This window comes from Pristiophorus japonicus, unplaced genomic scaffold, assembly GCF_044704955.1.
Source record: "Pristiophorus japonicus isolate sPriJap1 unplaced genomic scaffold, sPriJap1.hap1 HAP1_SCAFFOLD_42, whole genome shotgun sequence".
In the NCBI taxonomy this organism is placed as follows: Eukaryota; Metazoa; Chordata; class Chondrichthyes; family Pristiophoridae; genus Pristiophorus; species Pristiophorus japonicus.
In genome coordinates this window covers 2,289,908-2,297,470 of record NW_027254090.1, presented here as the reverse complement: position 1 = coordinate 2,297,470, position 7,563 = coordinate 2,289,908, and the positions used below count along the sequence as shown (strand labels likewise).

Below are 7,563 nucleotides of genomic sequence, written 5' to 3'. Positions count from 1 at the left end.
CGTGCTGAAGTTTGTTCATTCTTTTGTAGATCATCAATCAGATATTTTGCCCTGAGCATCTGAGGAACTTTTATCCCGATCTCATTGGGTTTAATTTTGGTAATCTGGTGCTGAAAGTGGAGATGTTTCCGCAGTGTAACGGTTAACACGTTCGCCTCACACGCGAAAGTACCTCGGACGGAAATATTTTCTGGAGCTTTCTCATGCATGTTCAGAGGAGAGTTTGTTCTCCTGTGAAAGGTCAAGAGATCATAAGAACTTAAGAGTTAGGAACAGGAGTCAGCCATTCGGCCCATTTTCAAGTTTTCAAGACCTTTCCGCCCGTTTTCGGACCGGGAACCTTTCGTGTGTGAGGCGAATGTGATAACTACTACACTTCGGAAACACTATGATAGAATCTATCTCAGGATAAAACCACAGCTCTAACCTACACAGCTAGCCGAGAATTCAGGAACTTGTTTCAAGAGAATAGAATGAGGGTGCTATATTTAAGAAGGCTAAAAGTGTGGCCTTCGACAGCGTGGACCATTTTCCACGCCTGGGGAACCTACTATCAGCAAGGGCAGATATCGAAGACGAGGTCCAACACCGCCTCCTGTGTGCCAGCACAGCCTTCGATCACCTGAGGAGGAGAGTGTTTGAAGGCCAGGACCTCAAATCTGGCACCAAGCTTATGGTGTGCAGGGCGGTGGTGATAAGTGCCCCGCGGTATAGATCAGAGACATGGACTATATACAGCAGACATCTCAAATCACTGGAGAAATACCACCAGGGCTGTCTCCGCAAGATCCTGCAAATCCCCTGGGAGGACAGACGCACCAACATCAGTGTTCTCGATCAGGCCAACATCCCCAGCATTGAAGCACTGACCACACTCGACCAGCTCCGTTGGGCGGGCCACATTGTCCACATGCCCAACACGAGACTCTCTAAGCCAACGCTCTACACAGAACTCCGACAAGGTAAGCGAGCCCCAGGTGGGCAGAGGAAACGTTTCGGGCACACCCTCAAAGCCTCCCTGATAAAATGCAACATCCCCACCGGCAACTGGGAGTCCTTGTTCCTCGGGTTGAGTTGCCTGTGCTGCATGATCCGTGCCGGATCGATCATCCTCTGCCACGTGGTATGTCACATCACGTTTGCACATTCACTGGAGGTACCCCATCGTTGTGCAGCCTTTGCACACGCAGTGCTTCAATCGATATTGATGGGCCCGAGGATTATCCCCGCAGCACCAACACGGTGCTAATAGATTCACATCGATCCCCGATGGCGGACTCTGAGTCATCACAGGTCTTGCAGCCACAGACGTATAGACCCTGCCATATGCAGTTCGGCCTGCTAGCGACATCATTTTATGCACAGTACTTGCCGATGAGCTTTGATGTTGAGAAGATATCTGTTTGGTGTTATCGTCCGTGGCCATGCATGCCTGGGCGATCGCGATGGCCCTGCTCTGGTCTCGGGTTTCAGCAGCCAGCAGCTTTCGAAGAATGACCTCGTGGCTGATGCCCAGCACGTAAAAGTCCCACAGCATTTGCCCCAACGCAGCTCCAAAATAGCAAAGTCCCGCGAGGTGTCTCAGGTCGGTGACATAATCCGCCAGGTCCTGGTCCCGGAGCGATGGTGCGTGTAAAAACGATATCTGGCCATGAGGATACTCTCCTTCGGTTTTAGGTAGTCCCAAACCAGTGTGCACAACGCTGAATATTCCTTCTCCTTTGGTTTTGTCGGTGTGAGCAGATTCTTGATGAGGCTGTATATTTTAGGCCCACAGATGGTGAGGAGAACCGCCCTGTGCTCAGGCACGTTAGTGTCTCCTTCCAGCTCGTTGGCCACAAAGTACAGATCGAGCTGCTCGACGAAGGCTTCCCAATCATCATCCTCTTTGGATCTCTCTAATATTCCAACAGCAGCCATGGTTGCGTGAAAATTCGAATTCTGTTACTCGTCGCCAATTGCTGTGCATAGAAGAACTCCCCGAGGCTGAGTACTGTGAGCTAAACTTAGTGTGACCTTAGTCTTCTTTATTACAACTGCAGTGTGCCTGAACTACATGGCAGCCAACCTTTTATACTGGCCCTGTTCGTGTGGGCAGGTGACCATTAGGACTCCAACAGTCGGGCGCTCTGATGGCAAGTATTACATCGTTACATCCTTCACATTAATGTTATCATTAAGAAGTTATAATTCCAATGAATGCCTGAATCATCAGAAAGGAGCCTGGTTTGTGGGACAAGGCTACATATCAGGAAGGAGTGTAGTTAGATGACATGGGAAGTGATATTCTGATTATAAGTTTGGAGAATAAAAAGTTAAATGCTGGAAACACTGAGCAGGTCAGGCAGCATCTGTGGAGAGAGAAACAGAGTTAACGTTTCAGGTTAATGACGTTCCATCAGAAGTTGGGCACTTGTGTTCGGTAATACTGTTAAAAGTTTAAATTGTCACGTAGCAGGGGTAAGGAAAAGATATAAAATGTGCCATTTGGAACAGATAGTTTAGAATCCGATTAATGTTTGATCAATTTGTACACCGAGCTGGGAACTGTAACGTGTTTGAGTTCTTCGGCTAACATTCGCATGGTTTGGCTGTAAGTACTGTTAAGTGTGTGTTTAATTATTGTCTGCTTAATAACTTTGACATTTAATGTTGCGGACCCCATTCCTGCACTGTGCGTGTTCCAGCTCTGTTTGGAGCAGCGATCCCTTCAATCCGTCGCTTACAGGGACAGTTGGATTCACCGTTTCTTTGTTTGGTGAAATTTCAAAGATTGAAAGCGGTGCACATCAACCTGGTCACCTACTCACTAACCGCTACACACTGCTCCCGTGAGATGGAAGCCCAATTACTGTTTCAAGCTTGAACGCAGGTACAAGCAAAACTCATTCACAGAAAGTCCAAGTCCCTGAGCCACCTGATTATTTGCACCAAACTCCTTCGCAAAGAGTTGCGGTTCGTGTGGGGTGATTTGGGCACATCTTTCCCCACAATACAACACTTCAACACTTCAAACATAACTCAACGGCTATGAAGCGATTTGGGGCGTCATGAGTTCCTGAAAAGTGTTGAAGAAATGCAAGACCTTCTTTGCAAAATTTCGATGCAATTTCAAAATTTTTGGATAAATTGAGGGCTCGTCCAGGATTTGAACGCGGGACCTCTCGCAAGTTTCATGTATCAACCCCGAAATAGGAATCATACCCCTAGACCAACGAGCCAACTGTTTAACAAATCTGAAGATAAGGTGTAACCATTATTCGAGCATTTTTAGTGTTTTGCTCTTCTTGATTGGAGGAGCACATGAGACGGAATCAGTGACTTTGCTTTTTCGAGCTGTCCTCTGAAGCACCGCACAGTCCCACTCCGACAGTCAATGAGCTGTTGGGACGTTAGTGTATCCAGGCTGTGGGTGGTCACCCCGAGCGCAGCAGAAGGGTTTCTGCATTCGTTCTGGGTGGGGACAGTATTTTTCCCCTTCTCTCTTCCTCTTGCCTATAACCCTGCGCTTTGGTTTCTCTATTTATTCCCCTGTCTCAGTTTCTAGTGTTTAAAAGTGAACAAAAGATGAGATGGGTGTCACTGTGGAACAATTTCTTTCACTCAAAGTTAGAAACACTACCGTTGCACCACGAGGTCTCGGTCGGTAGCCGTTGATATTCAGGTTCATATCTAAATATATATAAGTATATCGACATGTATCGTAACTGTTCCCTGGTGGTCGAGGGGTTAAGATCTGGCGCACTAACCAGGTTTCAATCCTCGATCAATTCATCGCATAAAAATAATTGAGGTCTGTGAGACGATTAATAATTGCTGTAATCACCATAAATACCAATTCTGTCATGTATCTCACACTACTGTACATAACTGTACCTTACCATGCCATACATGACTGTAACCAGAGATGACCTGTAACCACAAACTGACCTTACCACCAGGGGTGCATTTGCAGGAGACACTGGATACCTTTCCCAGACACGGATATACGGACAGGTCTCAGGCAAGTGTGGCATTCGAGAGCTGTGTAATAAAGGTGCAGGTCCAGAGTGAACTTGACTTCAGTATGTGCCTCGTGTGAGTCTGTATTACAGGGTCAGGACTTTTCAGTGGCGACGAGTTACGGGATTACAGAATCCACAGAATGGCGACCAACGGCTCAGATGAAAAATACAATGCTGGAGATAATTGGGAGGACGTTATAGAAAGGCTCCAGCAAAGCTTTGTAACCAAAGACTGGTTAGGCGACAATAAGGCAGACAAGAGAAGAGCCCATCTCTTGACCAGCTGTGGCTCGAAAACATACGCTTTAATGAAGGACCTGCTGGCACACGAGAAACCAGCAAGCAAGTCGTTTGAAGAATTGATCACACTGGTAAGAGACCACCTGAAGCCAGCAAGCAGCCTACACATGCAAGTTACCTCGGACCCGTGCCAAAGCTCCCCGTACATCGAGCACAGGCTCAGGAAAACCCCGGGGGAGAGGATATCCCGGTAACTGGGCCTTCCAGCTACACTGAACAAGTGACCGTTTTGAAACTTTCCAGTGTAATAACTTGCAACTGGAGCATCCATCAGTCAGGATGGCCGAGCGGTCTAAGGCGTTGGTTCAGGTCACTGTCTCCTCTGGATGCGTGGGTTCAAATCCCAATCCTGACATTCAGTGTTTTTAATTACAAACTCATTTGTTTGGACACCACTCTGAAGTGCTTTGGGACATGCATCGAACTTAACAGAATGACCCCAATTCAATTACAAACAGTGATGTGAAAGTTACTTCTCAAACCGGGAATCGATCCTTGGTGGCTGGAGCGAAAGGAATGGTTTTGTGAAGCATTGAAATGTGCCCTCTCAATATCTCGCGCTGCTCATTTAAAAACACGGTTAAAATTTGTTTCAGTGCAGAAGAAGGCAGGCTCGAAGGGCCAAATGGCCGACTACTGCTCCTGGTTTTTGTGTTCTTATACAGAGCACAGAATAAATGATTAAATGATCAACTCTCCCTTAGTTCGCATTTCTTTCATTGTGCAAAAGAAGATTGTGGGTTCATTAATGATGTTTTCCTGTGAAAGCACCATAAAAGTTTAAGGAAAATAATTCGTCCAACGTGGGGTTTGAATTCACAACCCTGAGATTAACAGTCTCATACTCTACCGACTGAGCTAGTTAGGACTGCTTAAGTTGCGTCTTCCTGTCACTGATCGCTGCCAGGGATCTGTTGGCTCCGCACCATGGGTTTATCTCGAACTTCCAACCTCGAAACTGGTTCTCCTGATTTCCAAGCCCCTTGTATTGCAGAATTTTCATTTCGACGAACATCTCCAACTCACTGTGTAGGCCTCGTGGCGCAAGGGTAATGTGTCTAACTCTAGATCCGTAGGTTGTGTGTTCAAATCAGGTCGAGATCACTGTTCTTTCAGACATTTTTATTCCAGAATTAATATTTCCATTGCTGTTTGGCAATAACCAGACCCTTGCTCCAAGGTCTCTCTCACTATTTCCCCGGTGTCAGGCAGAGATACGCCTGCTGCCCTCATTTATTTCATGTGACAGTACACAAACGTTCAAAATCAACCTGCAGGTGGCCACACACAGCACTGAATAGTCAGGATGGCCTGACTGGTATCCCTACCACAGTGGACAACCTCATATTTCCCACATTATACTCCATCTGACAAATTACTGCCCAGCCACTGAGCCTATCGATATCGCTTTGCAGATTGTTTGTGTCCTCCTCACAACTTGCTTTCCTACCGATCTTTGGATCATCTTGGCTACATTACCAACGTGCAGAGCACAGAACCAATTATTGACCGATTGACTTTCCATCAGTTAGCATTTCTTTCATTGTGCAAAAGAAGTTTATCGATTCCTTAACGATGTTATCCCATGAAAGCAAAATTAAAGATAAACGAAAATAATTTGCACACTTGAAAGGAATAATTTTGTTTGGTGCAGTTCCGGTCAGAGAGATGTTGTGAAAGGCACTTATTGCAGAGAGAGGGATTGAGTATTTCAGCTTGTTGCTGAACACTTCTCTCTGGCCACAGAACTAGGCACCAGTTTCTGTAGTGTAGCGCTTATCACATTCGCCTCACACGTGAAAGGTCCCCGGTTCAAGCCCGGGCGGAAACATTATTTCTGAAACAAAAAGTGTTTTTAAATGTTCATTGTTCATGTGACAATGGCCTCCTTCCGTGCTATAAACTTATCTGATTCCATGATGAGCAATGAACATTGAAAACCAGTCTCCTAAAATGCAGAGTGTGTAAAATCAGAAAGGAAATAAAACTTCCTCAATGATTCAAGTTTCACAAATTATTAAAATTAAATTGTTGAAGTTTCGACTGTCCCTCAGTGATCATGTTAGCATTTCTTTCATTCTGCTAAACAATGCTATCGGTTAATACCAGCAGATACAAGCCGCATTTCAAACCCGGAAACAACTCATTCATTATTCACCCTTCCTAGTTCCAGTGCACAGAGGGTTATTCATCCTCAATCCCAGAAACTCAAATCCAACTTCTGACATTCCTTATTTCTAATTACCAACTTATTTGTTTTGACACCACTCTGAAGTGCTTTGGGTCATCTGTGTAATTTAATTAAATTACTTCACTTTAATTAATAACGGTGGTAGCAAAATTACTTCTCTAACTGGGAATCGAACCCCGGTAGCTGTCGTGATCAGAATGTTTTTGTGAAGCATTTAAATATGCTCTCTAAAAATCTCGCATTCCTAATTTACAAATAGGGTTACCATTTGTTTCAGTGTGAAAGAAGGAGATTGAAAATGACAACAAAAACACCAGGTAGCGACTATATTAAGATAAATTCAAACTTTTCACAAAGTTGGTTTTAGGAAGTAACGGCTGAGCTAAAGTTGGCACGAACCAGTCCCATCAGAATGTTAAATGTTTCTATGAGATCCCCGCTCATCCTTCTAAATTCCAAGGTACAAAGGCCCAGTTGATCCAGCCTCTCCTCATATGTCATTCCGGCTTGCCCCTTAACCTTAGACTGTGTCCCCTGGTTCTGGACTTCCCCAACATCGGGAACATTCTTCCTGCATCTAACCTGTCCCGTCCCGAACAAATTTTAAATGTTTCTTTGAGATCCCTCTTTCATCCTTCTAAACTCCAGTGAATACAGGCCTAGTTGATCCAGTCTCTCCTCATATGTCAGTCCTGCCATCCCGGGAATCAGTCTGGTGAACCTTCGTTGAACTCCCTCAATAGCAAGTACGTCCTTCCTCAGATTACGAGACCAAAACTGAACACAATATTCCAGGTGGGGCCTCACCAAGGCCCTGTAAAACTGCAGTAAGACCTCCCTGCTCCTATACTCAAATCCCCTCGCTATGAATGTCAACATACCATTTGCATTCTTTATCGCCTGCTGTACCTGCATGCCAACTTTCAATGACTGATGAACCATGACACCCAGGTCTCATTGCACCGCCCCTTTTCCTAATCTGCCGCCATTCAGATAATATTCTGCCCTCGTGTTTTTTCCCCCAGTTATCCACATTATACTGGATCTGCAATGCATTTGCCCACTCCC

The 7,563-nt window shown here is 45.4% G+C and overlaps 2 non-coding genes across 2 annotated transcripts; one reads left to right on the top strand and one right to left on the bottom strand.

Annotated features, from left to right (window-relative positions):
- Positions 1-5,099: 5,099 nt before the first annotated feature.
- On the bottom strand, positions 5,100-5,173 carry trnan-guu (transfer RNA asparagine (anticodon GUU)). The gene has a single exon. It is a non-coding gene; the product is annotated as a tRNA-Asn (tRNA).
- Positions 5,174-6,062: 889 nt separating this feature from the next.
- Positions 6,063-6,135, top strand: trnav-cac (transfer RNA valine (anticodon CAC)). Its single transcript has one exon. It is a non-coding gene; the product is annotated as a tRNA-Val (tRNA).
- Positions 6,136-7,563: the final 1,428 nt, after the last annotated feature.